This window comes from Sardina pilchardus, chromosome 17, assembly GCF_963854185.1.
Source record: "Sardina pilchardus chromosome 17, fSarPil1.1, whole genome shotgun sequence".
NCBI lineage: Eukaryota > Metazoa > Chordata > Actinopteri > Clupeiformes > Clupeidae > Sardina > Sardina pilchardus.
The window spans coordinates 5,723,504-5,743,105 of NC_085010.1; the positions used below are offsets into that span (position 1 = coordinate 5,723,504).

At 45.3% G+C, this 19,602-nt stretch overlaps 1 long non-coding RNA gene across 1 annotated transcript; it reads right to left on the bottom strand.

The window, feature by feature from the left end:
- Positions 1-1,252: 1,252 nt before the first annotated feature.
- LOC134062652 (uncharacterized) lies at positions 1,253-7,430 on the bottom strand. The gene is made up of 4 exons (XR_009935481.1): positions 7,305-7,430; positions 2,118-2,187; positions 1,975-2,034; positions 1,253-1,461 (listed from the first exon to the last, which is right to left on the bottom strand). It is a non-coding gene; the product is annotated as an uncharacterized LOC134062652 (long non-coding RNA).
- Between the last annotated feature and the right edge of the window lie 12,172 nt (positions 7,431-19,602).

The window sequence follows — 19,602 nt, forward strand, 5'->3', positions numbered from 1 at the left end:
TCACATTCAAATGCATTCCAGTAAAAAGCAAATCTTTTTTTTTTTTTTTACTGTTCACTAGGCCTACAGGAGGTGCAGTATACTGTAAATACTGATTACAGTAGACTATGATAGAACAGAAAAAGTTTTACAGCATTGCAGTGAACAAAATATCCATGAAACACAAGAGCATTCTGAACAAAAAACAACAGCAAAAAGCCCAGGTAAAAAGGGGATAAAAGAAACAAAACACAAAATGACTTTGTCATCAACATTGCATCTGATATTTACTGTACATGTATTCTCACCAGCCTTTCTTAGTGAAAGGCCTAGGTTGATTACATGGGCAATGATAGTGGCACAAATTTCAACACTGACTACTGTTCTTGCAGCCCTTGGAATGCCACCACCACACATTCTTACACCTCTACCTTGCCCTCTCCTTGGGCCTACTCTTCTCCCTGGCCCTGCTCCTCTCTCTGCTCCTGCACCTCTCACTGCTCCTTTCACTGGCATGCCCTTCTTCCTGGGCCCCTTGCTCGTACTCTTCCTCGTACAGACATCACAATGTTTGTCTTTTTCTGTTTTTGTTTCCATAAACATCACTCCTCAAAGTCCTCCTTTTACTGTGTCAATGTCATATGAAAAAAATAACCCCTGCCACTGAGTCTAAGCCAAACTGGAAATGGCTGTGGTTGGCCCAATTTACCCAACATCATTTATTCAATTGTTTGTTTACAGTATTATCAGCTGAGATACTGTATATTGCTTTTGAACTGATATCATTGCAGAAGCAGAGGTTTTTATACTGTATCTAAGGTTTGGAATATTGTGTTTGCTATTGTGGGATGTTGTGTGTTAACATTCGTAAATAATAGAAAAATGATCCATCATTTTGTTAAGAGGTATAACTTGTCTGGTAAGAAAATGTAAGTGTAACCAGAGCAGTAAGGGGGTATATAGAGAGAGGCTGTAAGCCAAACACAGTAGCCAGACTACGCCACCCCAGGCTAATACCCGGGGACTTAAATGTAAATCAAGGTTGCACAGGTTCGAAAGCACCAAGCAGACAACGTGAATTCCAATCAAACAAAGTTTATTGAATAACCAAAGGGAAAGGGGGAGGGGAGTCCTGCAATAAGACCTGAAACGAGGCAGAGGTTATGAAAGTACAAAAGTATTTATTATTGTATTTCTTTTCGTAACAGTAGGCTACCGTGTGGATATACTAAAGTGGGGCTAAGGCTCCACTAGAGCTAAAAAAAGACACTATGCAAGACAAGGGGCTTACCTGAGGGAGACAGGCTAACTGGAGGTGTGCTCTAAGTTCTAGGCTAATCATCACACGTGTACACACACTGCAAGAAAGTGACTTACCAGTGACAGCACAGCAGCCCACCACAAGCAACACTCTGACACCCCAAATGTGTACTTACAGGATCCCACCACCAGGTGACTAGCCTCCCTCAAAGGGGCCCTCATCTGCCAAATAAACAAACAAAATAACAGCACCACGAGGGAGCAAAACAGATAAATGTTACAGGACACACCAGGACAAAAATAAAGAAAACACACAACAATCCCCAGCAACAGGCAGGCACTAGATGCAATTAGATAATGAAGCATATGCCACTTATGCCCTGTTCACATTATTAATGCAGCTAGCAACATGCAGGCGGACAAACAAAAGCCACGACAGCAAACTCATAACACAAGCAGAAAAGAAACAAAAAGGTTTACAAACGAGCAGACGTAGACACTAACTTAATGCCCACAGAAAGAAACCAAAAAGACGCAGACCGTACTTAAAGACGTCACACAATTACACCCGAGTAGACTAACTAACTAAAGACAAGACAGCAGCACGACCCACAGGCACCCAGCTTAGAGGAAGCGGGCCGCGCTACCTGGACAAAACAAGAAAGACATTGAACGTAAAACAGGCTATGATAGCCTAGCAAGCTACCCCTTAAAGCAAGCCTCTACAGTACATACCCATGTTCGTAGCTAAGTAACTCACACGTCAACAGATGGACCGCACGCGCCCATGTTCAGCTACAGGCACACAAGAGAAAATGTTACGACTCCAAAACAGAAAAACACACTACGGGAGATTTAAGGAAAGCATAAGTGCATACCTGTAGAGTGAGTGAGGAATGGTGGCTAACACGTACGGGCCGCAGGAGTGGGCTAGCAGGTGACGGCAAGCTACAGGTAAAGACACATTGGTTAAAACCATATTGTGAATAAAACACACGAGTGTACTGCAACATACCTGATGGCCGGAACTGGCACGCTAAAGGGTTACGGCAGAGCTTACAATGCTTCCTCATACCTGGGTGTTTTTATACTGTGCAAACAGTAATCAATGAGAACGAACTCCGGTGTGTGACTAATTACCCCGCCCCCCTAGTTAGTGGGAGCAGACCAGTGTGGGTGAAAACAGGGAGACACATGAAAACAGTATCCCCTGGCTACAATCTACCCCCTTGTTCTTTATCGTCGCCCCGACGATAAGCAACAAAACCGGGCAGAGGGGCAAACGCTCGAGATCAAAAAGGAGCTCTAACTGCTTCAGACACAGGTCAAAGAGAGCTTGCAACCACACCCTTTGGCCTCTATACTCAACGGGGGAGGTGATGGATGTTAGAATGATGCCCTGCGATGCGTCGAGCAGTCCTCCTAAGGGTAGCCTCATTGCTGGTGGAGTTGTTCTCACCTTGTGATGTAGACGCCACTGGGTGAGGGGTCAGGACTTTAGGGGGCAGACCCTCAAGAATTTGTTCAAGCGGGACCGAAAGTCCACCATCCATTGGATCAGTTGTCAAAGAGCATGACTCTGGGTCAACCTGAGGTGGGGCAGTTACAACTTCAGCAGTGGAGGGGTGTTCTAAAGAGGGGGCAGTTGGGCCCTCTCCTGTAGGTGGAGGGGGGGTTTCAGTGACTTGAACCCACAGACCTTCTTCAGAAACTTCTTCTGGATGTGACCTTGGCTGAAGGGGTTGCTCTTCTTGGGGGACACTGCTGGGCTCCATCCCAAGTTGAGGCTTCAGCATGATGCGGTGGACATGCCGGACCTTGCTTAGGTCGTTGACAGGTGCGATTGTGTATACAGCCCCTCCAACATTAGGTGCCTTTAACACCTGGTACACAGTTGAACACCAGAGGTCCTGAATCTTGTGGCGTCCCCTCGTCCCGTGGTCTCGAAGGTACACCAGCTGGCCCTCCGGTATGGGGTCTTCCTTCGCATGCCGGTCGTGGCGCTCTTTCCGTCTAGCGGCAGCGGTGGCAAGGCGCTCCTGGGCTCCATCAAATGCAACCTGGAGCCTGGTTTGGTGTTCCCGGACCCAGTCATGTACCGTGCCAACCTCTGGCTCCCGTACTCTGCCCAGCAAGAAATCAACTGGCAACTGCGGGTCCTGGCCAAACATAAGAAAGAAGGGTGACTCCCCTGTCGACTGGTGTGGTGTGGTGTTATAACAAAAGACCAGTTGAGGAAGACAGGAGGCCCAGTCCCTCTTCCTGGAGTCTGGCAATGTGCGCAGCAAGTTATGCATGGTTCGATTGAACCGCTCACATTGCCCGTTGCCAGCTGGGTGATAGGGAGTGGTACGGGACTTGGTAATTCCATACATGTTGCAAAGCTGCTGGATAAGAACACCCTCAAAACTGCGCCCCTGGTCTGAATGAAGGCGGCTTGGCACCCCAAACTTGAAGAACCACTCATTCACCAACACCTGAGCCACCGTGGGAGCACGCTGGTCTCGTGTTGGTACTGCTAAAGTGTATTTGGTGAAGACATCGGTAAGCACTAAGACGTTCTCCACCCCATTGCGGGAGGGTTCTAGGACGGTAAAGTCTACAGCCAAGATCTCGTTCGGGCGTGATGCCAACAGATGACCCATATAAGTTGGAGTCCCACGACTGGAGTCCTTGGCCACTTGACAGCGACTGCACTCTTGGCACCATCGCTTTACCTCCGCAGACATGCCAGGCCAGAAGCACCGCCGACGAACCAGCTCCAACGTTCGCTCCACCCCTTGATGGCCGTGGTCTTGATGGAGCTGGGTCATTACTTCTGGTCTCAGGGCGGCAGGCAAGATCACTTGGAGGATTTCCTCCCCACCATCTGGACGGAAGATCTTGCGATGCAGCAACCCGCGCTCCTCAACCAGCCGGTCCCATTGGCGCAGGAGGGCTAGGGCAGGGGTTGGTAGTTGCCGACGCTCTGTGTGATTGGGCCGTCTCTTCTGCTTCCAGAGTCTGAGTACCGGGTGAATATCCGGATCCGCCATCTGCAAGGCACAAAGCTCCGAGGTGGAGTGAGAGGGAAAAACAGACATAGCAGTGTGACTGAACTGAGTGGGCTGTGGTAAAGATACTACCTGCTGCAGGTGAGTAGGTATGGGAGTCCAAGGAACCACCACGTCTTGCCCACTTGGGCCTGCGTCCAAGTGTTGCCTGGAGAGGGCATCCGCATTTGCGTTGCTCTTGCCTGAACGGTATCGGAGCTCATAATTAAACACAGCGAGCTGAGCTGCCCAGCGCTGCTCTGTAGCCCCCAGCTTTGCAGTGGCGAGATGGCTGAGCGGGTTATTGTCTGTGTAAATGATGCACTTGTGCCCCAACAGATATTCCCGGAACTTTTCTGTAACGGCCCATTTAAGGGCCAGGAACTCCAGTTTCATGGAACTGTAGTTCAACATGTTTCTCTCCGGAGGTCGCAGGCCTCGGCTGGCGAATGCTATAGGTCTAACCTTGCCCTCCTGCTCCTGGGAGAGGACTGCCCCCAGCCCACCATAGCTGGCATCCACCTCCAGGATGAAGGGCAGGGAAAAGTTAGCATAAGCCAACACAGGGGCAGAAGTGAGTCTGGTCTTTAGGCTCTCAAAACTTCTTTCGCACTCCTCAGTCCAAGCTACAGTAAAATCCTGCTTCAATGCTCTCCTCGACTTAGTTCCAGCCAGCTCCGCAACCAGCTTATGAAGGGGTGCTGCCAACTTCGCAAAACCTTCTACAAAGCGACGGTAATAGCTTGAAAAGCCAAGGAAAGACCGAACCTCGGACACCTGGCTGGGGCGGCGCCAATTTGCCACAGCCTCGATCTTCTTTGGGTCAGTAGAGACGCCAGCCCCAGAGATGACGTGGCCCAGGTAGGACACTTCTGGTCGACAGAAGGCGCACTTTTCCAGCTTTGCCTTCAACCCCTCCCTCTGCAGCCGCTGCAACACTACTTCCAAGCGGTCAAGGTGCTGGGTGGTGTTAGATGAGAAAACCACAACATCATCAAGATACAGTAGTAGGGACTGACAGTGCTGGTCTCCAAAAATCCTTTGCATGAGCCGTTGGAATGTGCTCGGAGCGTTGCAAAGCCCAAAAGGCATGCGATTGTACTCAAAAAGCCCAAAGGGCGTGCAAAAAGCTGTCTTTGGCTTATCCCTCTCTAATACTGGGACCTGATTGTACCCACTTGCTAGGTCCATTGTTGAAAACAAACACGCACCTGACAATGCATCCAACGATTCCTCAATCCTGGGAAGAGGGAAGGCGTCCTTGCGGGTTTTGGCATTCAACTGCCGGTAATCAACACATAAGCGTGGGCTGCCATCCTTCTTCCGGACCAGAACGATGGGTGAGGCATAGGGGCTGCAGCTCTCCCTAATGACCTGTGCCTCCAGTAACTGATTAATGTGAGATTTTACAACATCATACTCTGAAGGAGGCAACCGCCGGTAACGCTGTCTAACTGGGATCTCGTCTATCACAGGAATCTCATGAGAGAGAAGATTGGTACAACCTAGGTCCCCATCATGAGCAGAGAAAATGTCCTCATACTTTAAGAGCAGGGACCTAACCTGTTCCCCATCCGCCGCTGTAAGCGCAGACCAATCAAGGGACTCAATCTGACTCCGTACTGAATTGCTTCCTAGCTGAGTGGTGGCTTCTGAGGCGCGTACTTCAGCTACCCCCTTAGGGAGACTAACAACATCCACACAACTCAGGGTGCCTAAAACGGTGTGAGGGTATAGCAGGACATCAGTATTCCCTACGTTGACCACCGGGATGTACACAGTTCCCCTGGAGACTCGCACTAAAGCAGGGGAGGTCAGCAGTCCCTCGGGCAAGTAGGAATCAGAGGGCTCAAACAGAACAGGGAGGTCAGAGTACTGGTCTGAACAAGTTGAAGCTACAAACTTAGTCACACCCCCTGGGATGCGAGCAGCCTGACCCCCACGTAGCTTTACTTTAGCCCCAGACATAAAAGACATAGAACTAGAAGAAGAGACAGATGATTGGTGACACTGCTGCAATGCTTGGAGAATGGGGCTTGGGGCCTGAACAACTGTAGGTAAGTCAAACAAAGCAGAGCCATGTTGGCCAAACAAAACCTCATAGCTTTTGCTAATGATGTTCATTCCCAACACCCCTGGCACTTTGGAGCCCCCCGGAGGATCTTTTACTACTAGGACCCCACATCTTGTTATAAGCTTTCCACAAAGTGTGACATCAAGCTCCAGGTACCCAACATAAGGAATCGCTAGACCATTGGCTGCTCTGAGCTGTAGCCAATGACAGGACTGTAAGCGATCACCACCCCATGGTTTAAAATGTTGCAGAAAAAAACTTTCAATAACAGTGGACACCATAGACCCTGTATCCAACAAACAAGGTACAGTAATCCCCCCCAAGACAACATCAAGGTGAGGACATGACGACATCAAGTTAGGTACAGTGCCCGCCCCCATCGATCTAACCCCAGAGTCAAAAAAATGCCCCATCTGAACTGTGACTCCGCAACTCAGTGGGCATTAGTTTTCCGACCTCCGATCGGAGCTGGCAGGCCTAGCAGCACCATCCATAGCAGATGCTAAAGAAGCTGACCGGGGACGAAAAGGAACTTGCTCCTCATTACACTCTCTAGCAAAATGACCAGGGCGCTGGCACCTCCTACATATTAGGTTATGTTCACGAAAGGGTCTAGGGCGCCTCTGACCTTCCTGTAGGAGAGCAATGCTTTGAGCTAACTGAGTAAGCTGTTTCTGTTGGTTCTTAAGGATGTCTTTAAGCTCTGCTAGCTCAGAACCCTGAGGTGTGTTAGTCACTGCTTGAGATTCCCCCTGAACCTTGTACTGGAGACCGTAGGCCGATGGCATCGAATGGCTACGGCCTCGTGCACCCCCAGGCGTACCCTCCCGTTCCCATCGTATAGCCTCACTACGCACCTCTAACAGTGTAGATGTGGGCTGACGCCGCACCAATTGTTTAAGCTCTCTGCTGAGAGAACCATCATTAACATGCTCAATAAATTGATCACGCAACATTACCTCGGCGTTAGGTACAGCATGTGGTGCAGCGTGTCTAATCTTCCGCATGAGGTTCATCAGCGCCAGGGAAAACTCCAGCAGACCCTCTCCATCCTGCTGCTTTCTCGAAAAAAATGCTTCCTGTAGGGATACATGAGATTGGGAACAGCCATACAGGTCATGCAATATAGACAGTACCTTCTCAGGGTCTTCCCGTTCAATGGTGGGGCGAAATTTAATCTCCTCCTTCGCATCCCCCTCTAAGTGATCAAAAATAAAGAAAGCTTAGTCAACTATGGAGAGGTGACGAGCCCTCATGCAAGCCCGCACCTCTTCCTCCCATTCATCAATGCTAATACCCGCCCCGCCCCTAAACATAGGACATTTCTTATCACGGGGAATGAACACAAGTCTTTCCACTGATGGACCCGGAATCACAGGTGGCCGGGCTGGTGCATCAGGGGTGTGGCGCAGTCGTTCATTGTCGGCCTTAAGCTGAGCGACCATGTCTCTGAGTTCTTGCATTTCAGCCTCCTCGACCATATTTGCCACAGTAAGTTTCAGCAGAAGAAAAATAGTCAGGAGCAAAAGGGGGGAGCTACCACCAAAAAAGTCCAGACTGCAGGAGGTTCCTAGTCCGCCGTCTTCTGGCCGGCTGCTGTCTTGTCTATCTACCCTAACCTACCATACAAACACACGACAGTGACAAAAAAAAAAAAATACAACACGCAGAAACAAGTTTAACAACCAAAACAGTACAAAACATATCATGGAATTCACGTTTATACTTGATGGTGCAGTCCTGCCGACTACGCCAGATTGTAACCAGAGCAGTAAGGGGGTATATAGAGAGAGGCTGTAAGCCAAACACAGTAGCCAGACTACGCCACCCCAGGCTAATACCCGGGGACTTAAATGTAAATCAAGGTTGCACAGGTTCGAAAGCACCAAGCAGACAACGTGAATTCCAATCAAACAAAGTTTATTGAATAACCAAAGGGAAAGGGGGAGGGGAGTCCTGCAATAAGACCTGAAACGAGGCAGAGGTTATGAAAGTACAAAAGTATTTATTATTGTATTTCTTTTCGTAACAGTAGGCTACCGTGTGGATATACTAAAGTGGGGCTAAGGCTCCACTAGAGCTAAAAAAAGACACTATGCAAGACAAGGGGCTTACCTGAGGGAGACAGGCTAACTGGAGGTGTGCTCTAAGTTCTAGGCTAATCATCACACGTGTACACACACTGCAAGAAAGTGACTTACCAGTGACAGCACAGCAGCCCACCACAAGCAACACTCTGACACCCCAAATGTGTACTTACAGGATCCCACCACCAGGTGACTAGCCTCCCTCAAAGGGGCCCTCATCTGCCAAATAAACAAACAAAATAACAGCACCACGAGGGAGCAAAACAGATAAATGTTACAGGACACACCAGGACAAAAATAAAGAAAACACACAACAATCCCCAGCAACAGGCAGGCACTAGATGCAATTAGATAATGAAGCATATGCCACTTATGCCCTGTTCACATTATTAATGCAGCTAGCAACATGCAGGCGGACAAACAAAAGCCACGACAGCAAACTCATAACACAAGCAGAAAAGAAACAAAAAGGTTTACAAACGAGCAGACGTAGACACTAACTTAATGCCCACAGAAAGAAACCAAAAAGACGCAGACCGTACTTAAAGACGTCACACAATTACACCCGAGTAGACTAACTAACTAAAGACAAGACAGCAGCACGACCCACAGGCACCCAGCTTAGAGGAAGCGGGCCGCGCTACCTGGACAAAACAAGAAAGACATTGAACGTAAAACAGGCTATGATAGCCTAGCAAGCTACCCCTTAAAGCAAGCCTCTACAGTACATACCCATGTTCGTAGCTAAGTAACTCACACGTCAACAGATGGACCGCACGCGCCCATGTTCAGCTACAGGCACACAAGAGAAAATGTTACGACTCCAAAACAGAAAAACACACTACGGGAGATTTAAGGAAAGCATAAGTGCATACCTGTAGAGTGAGTGAGGAATGGTGGCTAACACGTACGGGCCGCAGGAGTGGGCTAGCAGGTGACGGCAAGCTACAGGTAAAGACACATTGGTTAAAACCATATTGTGAATAAAACACACGAGTGTACTGCAACATACCTGATGGCCAGAACTGGCACGCTAAAGGGTTACGGCAGAGCTTACAATGCTTCCTCATACCTGGGTGTTTTTATACTGTGCAAACAGTAATCAATGAGAACGAACTCCGGTGTGTGACTAATTACCCCGCCCCCCTAGTTAGTGGGAGCAGACCAGTGTGGGTGAAAACAGGGAGACACATGAAAACAGTATCCCCTGGCTACATAAGCATTGTGGAAATGTATTCACTGACTGCATACTGTGTGAAAACTACATGAAATGTGTGAATGGTATGGCCACAAAAGACCGATGTTGTGTTAACTGTGTTTAGAGTTTTGAAAATGTGTCAAATGAATGGACAAACGCTTGTTAGCGATTGAAAAAAACTGTAAAAGGCGGGGAACATTTTCACCGTAAACGTGCACTGTGGCTGTCATAGGCTATATAGACACTCGGCGTCTTTTTATGTACATATGTACATTCATATTAAATCCATGCTACTAACGTTATCAGGAGAATACCGTAAACGTTTTATTTTGAGCACTGGTTGTCACTCATTACATAAAACAGATACCAAACTCAAAGTCATGATAGAAGCACCCAGCCAATTAAACATGACCAAGGAAAAAGTGAACGGGACAACACACAATACCATGCTACTCCTAAATCATAGATTGTAACATTGCAAGACACTTTTCTTTTCTATGACACCAGAAATATTTTCTTTACCTGGTTCGTTTTTGAACATTCATTTTATGTAATGAAAACATATATCCTTGAACTATGCGTGACTATACTTTCCAAAAACCGAATGAAACCTAATTACGTTCACGTACTTTTTCAAGTGACAGGCACTCAATTAGACCTACACACCACCCCTGTGATATCATTAAAGACAAGTGCAATCAATGTGAAGTACTCAAATTACTGAATATTTTTAGCTATAAGTAATTATGCAGATCTCAAAATACTATAATGTTAACAAATATAAAGTTTATGAATTCAAAATATGAAATAGAAACCAGACAAGCCATTTTCTGTGTGTGTGGAGGGTCAAACAGAGACTGCTGTGCATGATCTGTATCCCGCTTAAGGCAATAAGGTTTTGCCTATATATTTTTGTAATGTAATAAACACTGTCACACTTTTTAAAAAACTATTTCAGCTTGTGTATGCCTATCAGTGCTTTTTTAACATATGAACACATGTTTTTTTTTAAATACCGTGAAACGTGTAAAACCATTGCATCCCTAAATAGTGCAAAGCCTATAAAATAAATAGATTTTCACCTATATAGGCCTATTTTATTAACTTATTTCTACATTTGCCGTATCGTTGATGGGTTCAATACGACATCATGCAAAAGGGGGGCCTTGGCCACAATCTAGTGGTATTTGGGGGGCCTTGTCATGGGAAAGTTTGGGAACCCCTGGCCTAGATGACCACAGTGGCCTATTTCTGACCCTTTGCTTGTGTTTCCCTCCCACCATCTCCAACCTACCCACAGTCAGTGCAGACTGGTGGCCTACCGCATCGTTTTGGAGTGGGCCCTGAGAGGAGAGACTTGGCCGCAGTGAAAGGAGAGTTCTGCCCAGCTGCGTGGTGAAAACCATTAGAGAGAAATATCCCTCCCCCACTGGGGAGTACCAGGGATTCAAGGAAGCAGACGATCTTTCTGGAATATTCTGGACATTGGACATTGACTATTATGCAAATTTCATGTGAATTGTCATTTGTAAAAGTCATGTAAATATTTGTAATAATATAATAAAGGCACTGAATTGTGCTTCAAAATGTAGTTTATTGTGTGAATAAGTAATAAATGGCACAACATTCGCATAGTCTCATATATCAAATAGACAGGACCAGAGATTGAGTGTGCGGTGAAAAACGTATTCTGAAAAATGTGTTTTGTCATCAAACTATATACAATTTTTTTTTTCCCAAAGAGTTTTATCAAGCTATATATAAAAATAAAATCCCTAAATGTAAACAATAACAAAATTGTAAACAAATAATCATCAAAGCTTCTTGAACGGGATGTAGTCTTTGCTATCAGCTCTGACTTTTCAGGCCTTGGCACTGGGGCAATGTTCACTAGTAGTCGTTTGTGACGAGGTGGAGGTCGTGGCCAAGGTCGAGAAGTGCTCATCCCTCAGCTTCAAAGCTCCCTCAAAGAGGCTTTGTCGGAAATGCTGGGTTGTTGGCTCATATATGGATCTGGCCACCCACCGACTGCTTGGCTTCGAGTAGGCCAATGAGTACCTGGGTCGTCCTAACACAAACAAACACACACACACACACACACACACACACACAGTCAAGTATCCTATGTCTATCGGACGATTATGGAATATATGGTGCTGGACTGACTTTAAAAATCCACAAAGCTGACAATACCATAGATTTAAAGTATTACAAAATGTCTCAACAACAGATTTTAGAAGCAGACTTTGGTTTACCTTCTGCCGCTGTTATTGCCTGTGGCCTGCCAACATTGGCGTTGTGGTCCATGACTGTCAGTTCTGTGCGGGCCAGCATGGCGTCGTAACTGAAGTGGAGCCTTTTCTGGGTGTACTTCAGCATCGATGAGTGGTATACCTCTCGTGGTATACCTCTTGAAGTGATGCATACAACAGCCAGTATTCTCTGCCGGGTCATTTTGGACCCGCAACACCACAGATGAAACTTTTTTTTTTTTGAGACCTTTAGAATTTACTAAAATTGTGAAAATTAATTTTGCTGCATTTAAATAGGTGTGTCTGAGGATTAGATGAAGCCTCATTCCAGGACAAAAAAGAAAAGTGTACTTTTTACACAGTTAAACTTGAAAACGGGTCAATTTTGACCCTAACACAACAGATAATCACATGTGTTCAAAAATAAGTTGAACATAAGTTCTTAAAACAACTAAGGTACAAGTAGGATTTACAACTACTACTGGTAGAACTAGTGTCTGTTTATTGCAGTGGCACAGTATATCATTACTATTAATAGTCACACATAGTTGTAATCTTACATTTGTTAGATCTCCAGAAGCATTTCCAACATCTTTAAAGAGCTGGTTGAAGCAGAGGATGCACTATGGAAATATCTCCTCAATTACAGACTCAGTCAGGATCATCTTGTGCTGTTCTTTTCTGCAGTTAGGGCACACAGAGGCTACAACAACTACAGTTCAAAGCGTACAAACACCTCCTAAAGTGAAAAATGGAACAGGGAACTGTCTCATTAGCGATGGCACCAACATGTTGCTCAGCTTCTCATCGATTTGATGTCACACCAGCAACCGCTCTGGATTCTGACCACGACTACATCATCTTACCTTAAATGTGGATTCAATATCCGAGTTTAAGGATGCCGCTAATGACATTGCTGGATTTGTGGTGAAAAAGATAAATGAGAAAATCTATCATGTCCATTTAGTGTGGAGCAGTGTGCAGCGTGTGGATGGAGCTGGGGATTTTGCCCAGAATGATCCAGGTTGGGTTTGTAGCTCATAGAACGTTCAGTGCTCCTGCACCTCTGTTCTTGGTTCATGTGGACACTAACCACAAATTAATCAGGTCAGTGTGGGACCGCTAAGCATAATTTAGTGTAGTAATGGCTGCTGGATGTCTGTCAGGTTTGTCTGGTTAACCGCGCCCATGGTACGTTTGCAACTTGCCTTGATTCAAATCAGCCTAGAAAAACGGCAGGTTTCATTCTTTTAAGGTCTTATTGCACTTTCTAACTTGAGAAGAGACACGTTTTAAATTGGGAAATTACCGGAAATCTTTGTCACTTTTATGATGCTAGCAGGCGAGATGCTACTGGTCTAATCCGATTCAATGATCTATGCTAGGCTGAAATTAAAAGTTGTATCGCCAGACTCACAGAATGGCTGGATGAACAGGAAAAAGGTAAATATCAATTGTTTTGCTCGAGGGGAGACGGAAAAGGGAGCTTATTTCCAAAAATGGTGGAAGTGTACATTACAGTGCAGAAAATGTGGTACTGTAACAGAGTAGTATTTCCCTAGCCTGATTGCCATCGACTTGAAAGGCTCTGCGAGACTTTAGTCTGACCAAGAGCCGGTGCTACACGGTTTCTCCAAGCGCTTGATTGACCCGCCTCCTTTAACACTAGAAGCGCCGCGCCGTTCTAACCCACTTATACCTAGAAGCGCCGCGCCCCGGTCATTTGACCGCTTTGACGACCTACTAGAAGCGCCGTGCTGTTGTGAACTACTTAAAGCGCGGCGAGGCGGTCAAAAGACCGCTGAGTCCTTAGACTGGGAGGCTGTTACTTACACAAAATGATCGCTAGATGGCGCTTCGTGCACGAATCAAATCGTTTGGTCATAAATTCAGTTTGCACTAGTATCATTCGTGTCAGACCGTGTTGTTGATAGTCTGTGGTTGTTTCATTATGACATACAGCACGTTCGAGTTATCTGTTCATTTAGTTGTGTTGATTTGTGTTGTTTGAGGTAAAAACTCTGGAAGAGTTCTTGAACAAACCTTAAGCAAACTTGACTTTCAACTAAAATGCTCTAAAAGTGAATGGGTAAAAGTCAATTCACTCCCCAAATGCACTTCTATTCATTTAATAGGTAGCCTATCTGTTTGCGCCGCCGAAAATGAACAGTCTGCCGACAATGAACAGTCTGGTTTCAATTACACAGTAGCCAGGATTTCAGGCCGCATTTTACAGGCTACCGTGGCTACTTTCTAAAACATTTTTTATTAATTTAGGGAGAAGCATCTTATAGGGTCTAGCTACATCGGAGGGAGGGAGATAGAGAGCTATGCTGAGCAGAAAGATATTCTCCGTTTTGTGAATGTGTATGATATGTTTGCGATGTCTGCTGAAAAAAGGCTATGGGCTTATTGTTTCTAGCCAACGTCTACGTGAATTCGAGATCCAGCATTGACATACACATTTTAATTGAATTGCGGAGGAGAACTGTAGCCCACTGGTTAGAGCTCCGGCCTTACATCCAAAGGATTGCTGGTTCGTTTCCCGACTTGTTCATGGCGGAAGTTATTTTAAGCAAAGCATCAATAAATATAGGCTATGTTTTGTTTTTTCTATTCACACAACTACACGCACGCTGGCGAATTCGAACATTCTGAAACGCGCATATGCGATGAAACATGATTGCGCATTCTTCCATGAGTTGCCTAAATAGCCATGCCTACAGCCTATGCACAGATAGAGGCGGTGGGGGTGGGGAGGCAGTTAATTGTCCTCGATGCGCGGTGATGTCTGTAGTAGCCTAGCCTAGACGAGTGTATGGGGGAGGCGGCTCAATTTGGCTAGTATTGTGATTCATCCGTTTATTTCAGATAGTTTGTTATGAAAAACCATTAACAAAAAATAATTGTTCGTCGTTGACGTTGAAAAACAGTCTGCGAATTCAGTCGATATAAGCTACATTTTTTCGCTCGTGCCAAGCTGCGAACCCAGGTCTCCTGCGTAGTAGTCGAGAGATTTAACGTTGCGCCACTGAATGAATGTACCACAATTTTTTAGAAATATATTTCTTTGTCTAGCAAATAGGCTATGTAAGCAAATGCTTATTAGTCTGAGCTTTAAAAGATAGCCTACAAATAGAAGATAAGATACAACTATGAATGTACGTAGGCATACGCGCCCTACGTACATAAATAGGCTTCAACGAATTTCAGCTGAAAATATTTTTTACACACGTAGGCCTGCCTAATAGAACAACGTCGCAGAACAACGTTTTCAAAACAAACTCACATTTTACCACAGTAAATCGCCTCCATAGACTATGCCATGTAAATGAAAAATAGTTATTAAAATAAATCACATATATAATACATATTGCACATATATAAACTATATGTTTTATGGTAAAATATTATTCTCATGCCCGACTGACAGGAAACCCTTGCGACATCTGCTGTGAGAAAAGAGAATAGCAGCCTGGACAAACATGGCCGAACGCGAGACAACATAGTGTTGTCACATAAGTGAGCGCAAAATAGCTCTAAACTAGCTGGTACCGGTGTGCTTTTGGTCATGTAAAAATTCTGGGTGAGAAAACACGCATATTTAGGAAAAGTCGTGAACGTAGGGTCCTGGAATTGAATCGAGTGAAAATATATATATTTTTTTGTAATCACTGCGGTCAAATGACCGCAGCCCGGCCGTTCTAGGTATATCTAGGTCAAACCTACACGGTGCTTCTAGTAAAACGCGTCAGCGGTCAAATGACCGGTGCTTGGCGCTTCTAGTGTTAAGTGCCTGCATTTGCTACTGGTCGATGTCGGGAATCGGTTTGCCGAGCTTAAACCAATAACAACACTCTTTCCTCTGCCTTGAACACGCCTCTACTCAGAGCCGTTGGAGCTGCTCAAAGTTGATTGGTTCTCGACCAAAGTGGGCAGTTCCGCAGATTTGGGAAATTCAGAAATCCTTCCCGATTAGCAGTTGACCAGACCAGCGATAGCAACGCCGAAGGTGTTACGTCACTGGGAGGGCGTGCCAGGCTAGTATTTCCCATTTTGTTCAACCTTGTTTTACACAGATCTTACACCTTGATGATGCAGCTGCAAACAACAAAGCCTCCACTGCTTTTCTTTCTTTGTGGATGGTGTACGCCAGGCCTATTCAACTAGCGGCCCGCGGGCCAGATGTGGCCTGCTTCAAATTTCCTGTGGCCCGCGTGTCTCGTCATGAGAATGAACTCGCTTTGACGGGTGTGCATAGATCTTCATATGATTGGCGAGTAGCGCACTGTCGGCCCGCCCCTATTGGCCAGACTACTTCTTCCAGTTATCTTCACTCAGAGAACACAGCACATCACTACACAAACTGACATTTCCAAATGTGTAACTAGTTTTAAATGTTATCATTAGAGGTGGGCATAGATTTTTTTTTTTATCTAGATTAATCTAACTGTAATCTTGGAATTAATCTAGATTAATCTAGATTAAAATGGCTCATTTGAATTCTGCCGAAGGCATTCGGAATATGTGTAAAAGTAAGTCTTTGAGAACAGGTTTCTCCACCCAGGTGTTGCATTAGACCAGAGGCTACTCTCCTGTTTCCAAAATGCATCACAAACTGCTTGAGAAAGCTGTTCTACTATGATAATTGGTGATGAAAATAAATCATGTTCATAAGATGTACTTCTGTAATTCTTTATTCAGTTAAACATGAATTTTGAACTGTAGGCCTACACAAGAGGTCAAGATGAACGGTTTACAGTCTGTAGCTTTGTGTCAATCAGTCCAAGCTCTATTTCTCCTTTTTCCACCAGTCACTCAGGCAGACCAGCTTGTTCACATTTTCTGGTGACAAACTAGATCTCCTCTTCTGCACAACATGGCTTGCTAAAGAAAAAAGTCTCTCGCATGGGACAGTTGTGGCAGGAGTCCCCAGGTATTTACGGGCAGTGTGGGCCATCTTACCATAGACAGCAGTGTGCTCAGACCACCACTTCAGTGGACACTGATCTAGACTGGCACTGGGCTCTACCTTGTATCTCTCCACAGTATTGTCTCCTGGGGCGTATTTCACAAAACCAGAGTAAGTAGATCCAAGATAAGTGACGACACACACGGTTGACCTAGCTTGGTTAAAGTAAACATGCTCAATACGTTTCACTAATGCCTAGCGCAGATGAGTTGAGGCGGCTCGGTCAAGCCAGGTGTAAGTTATTCAGTATGTGTGCGCGTTCTCGTTTCTCCCCCAAATAACTCACGGTTGGAATAAAAAAGACGCAAAAAATAGCGTCTTGCACTCAAAGTGAACAAATGCTTTTGATATAGACTAACAACGAGGTAAAGTTTTACTTTTTGGGATGGGGGATCATGATTATTTCTGTTACATAGCGGGAGTAGGTGTGGCAGATCAACTGAATGCAAATTTACGTATGCACCCACGTGTGAGAGCGTACTGTCTCGGCACGCAACGTCATTAAGAAAGCGCTTGGCCACCGCAAAGATGCACACAGTATGACTATATATATCTTAATTTGTCTTAAAAGCCGAATTAGTTGAAAACACCTTCGAAAAATTTCCCCTCCACTTCCAATCAACTACTACAGTAGGCTATTCATCAAACGTTCGTCAAAAAAGAAGCAAACAACGAGTATGTTATTAATTATAAGAACACCATAATTTAAATGACATTCATATGGTATTAGGCAGACATTCTGCTGTGTTTTGCGAGTAAATGCAGGTAGCAAATAATATATAAATGGAATACAGCTCTTTGAAAAAATCGCATGGAGGTCTGATTTGAATGACAGCTAGCAGAACCAATCAGATAATGTAATTGCCATTAGAATTAACTTAGCTTGGCTGTTAGCCTGGTCGGGAGCAGGCTAGTTTCCAAGTATAAACTCCCATGGTAACTTATATGCGATCTCTTCTGTGAAACCAAGTCAAGGCTATGTTCATCCAGGATAACCCAGCAAGCCTGTCTAAATCCCCTATCTTGGTTTTGTGAAATACCCCACTGGTGTCTCCTCATCTGATTCTGAGTCTGATCCCATGAGTAGCAGGGCTGTTTTCTTCTTGGGTGGCTCAGAGTTCTCCTCCCTGAGTGGCTGCAGAGTAGGTTCTTCTCCCTTCACCAACTCACTTAGCTTTGCCCACACTGACTCCTTCTCTGCTCTAGGCAAGCACTTGAGGTCCTTAAATCGTGGATCTAGAGCAGTCGCCATCTTAAATGAATACAACATAATTATTAAAATCTTCCAAATCCAACCTCCATATTTCTTCATGGCTCATTAATCTACTGATTGACCTATGGCTTAACAGTATTATTATAATAATCGTCAAACAATGCAGTTATCCTCTGGTCAGTCTGACATACCTTAAGCCATTCCAGGTCCATTTTCTCCCTCCGCTGGTTGAGGTCCTTAGTGAAGGCAGCCTTGAATCGCACAGTATATGCAGGATCATCATCTGAGATCTTCATTGCGTGCTGGAGATGGCACAGGGCAGGTAGAACCACAGAGCAGGATACATACTTATCCCCACCAAGAAGCTCAGTGATGTACCGACACAGACACAGACACAGACACAGACACAGACACAGACACAGACACACACACACACACACACACACACACACACACACACACACACACACAGAGAGAGAGAGAGACACACAGACAGACACAAATACACAGACACAAACAGAGCAACAAATAATTAATGACTGATTCATTTAACTCAGATTACACATTTTTAAAGTTCTTAATCACATTGAAGGGAACTTGTTTTTTTAACTACAAAGTGACATTTTAAATGACTTTATGCCAATTCATGAACACACTACCTTTGTAATGTAGACCATACCTGCATGGCTCCAGCAGTTCCTCTAGCTTTGCCAACTTGTCATATTCAGCATTTGTTGGGAGGGCCAGATTGTGCTTCTGCTGGGACAGCGTTGTGTCCAGTGCGTCTCTTTTGCGCCTGACGCGCTTGACCATCTCAAGGGTGGAATTCCACCGTGTTGGAACATCTTGCACGAGTGGTTCCTCAGCTTGTCCAAGGGAAGCTTGCTGGACATTTAGCTCGCCTGTGTTGGCCGGGCTGTGTTTGAAATGGCCGACCATTTTACGGCACTTGGCCAGTGCACCATCAAAACCACCTTCCCGAAGTGACATTACAATAGCTCTCTGTACAACATGCGCAACACAGGGCAAATGCTCGAATGGCAGTATCCTCCCTGCTGCCACCATATTAGGAGCGCTGTTTGTTCCAATACTGCTGATTTTGTCGGCTATCCCCCACTGATTAGCTACGTCGAGAAATTGCCTGGCGCATGCTTCAGCAAAGTGACGCTCCTCTGTTTTCATCACACCTAACGTTAACGGACAGACAAAGTAGGCCTAGATCAGAATAAGGTCACTACTAGTTGTAAACAACTAGCAATCATCAAAGAACAAACATAATGTAGTGGTAATTCGTGTTGTCGTGATAATTAAAGGAGCCGTATGTAGGAAATGTATTTCAATTAATCATAAAATGGCCCTGATATGTCACTAGACATTTAGAAATCATGCTAATTTCAAATACTTATATCACTGACAACAGTAGTCCGGCCAAGATATTTTCATTTAAAAATGAAGTTGCAGCCCTCAACTGATGTTGATGTTGTTATGTTGTGTTTTGGTTTGATGCGCCGCCCTACACTTATCTACGAATCACA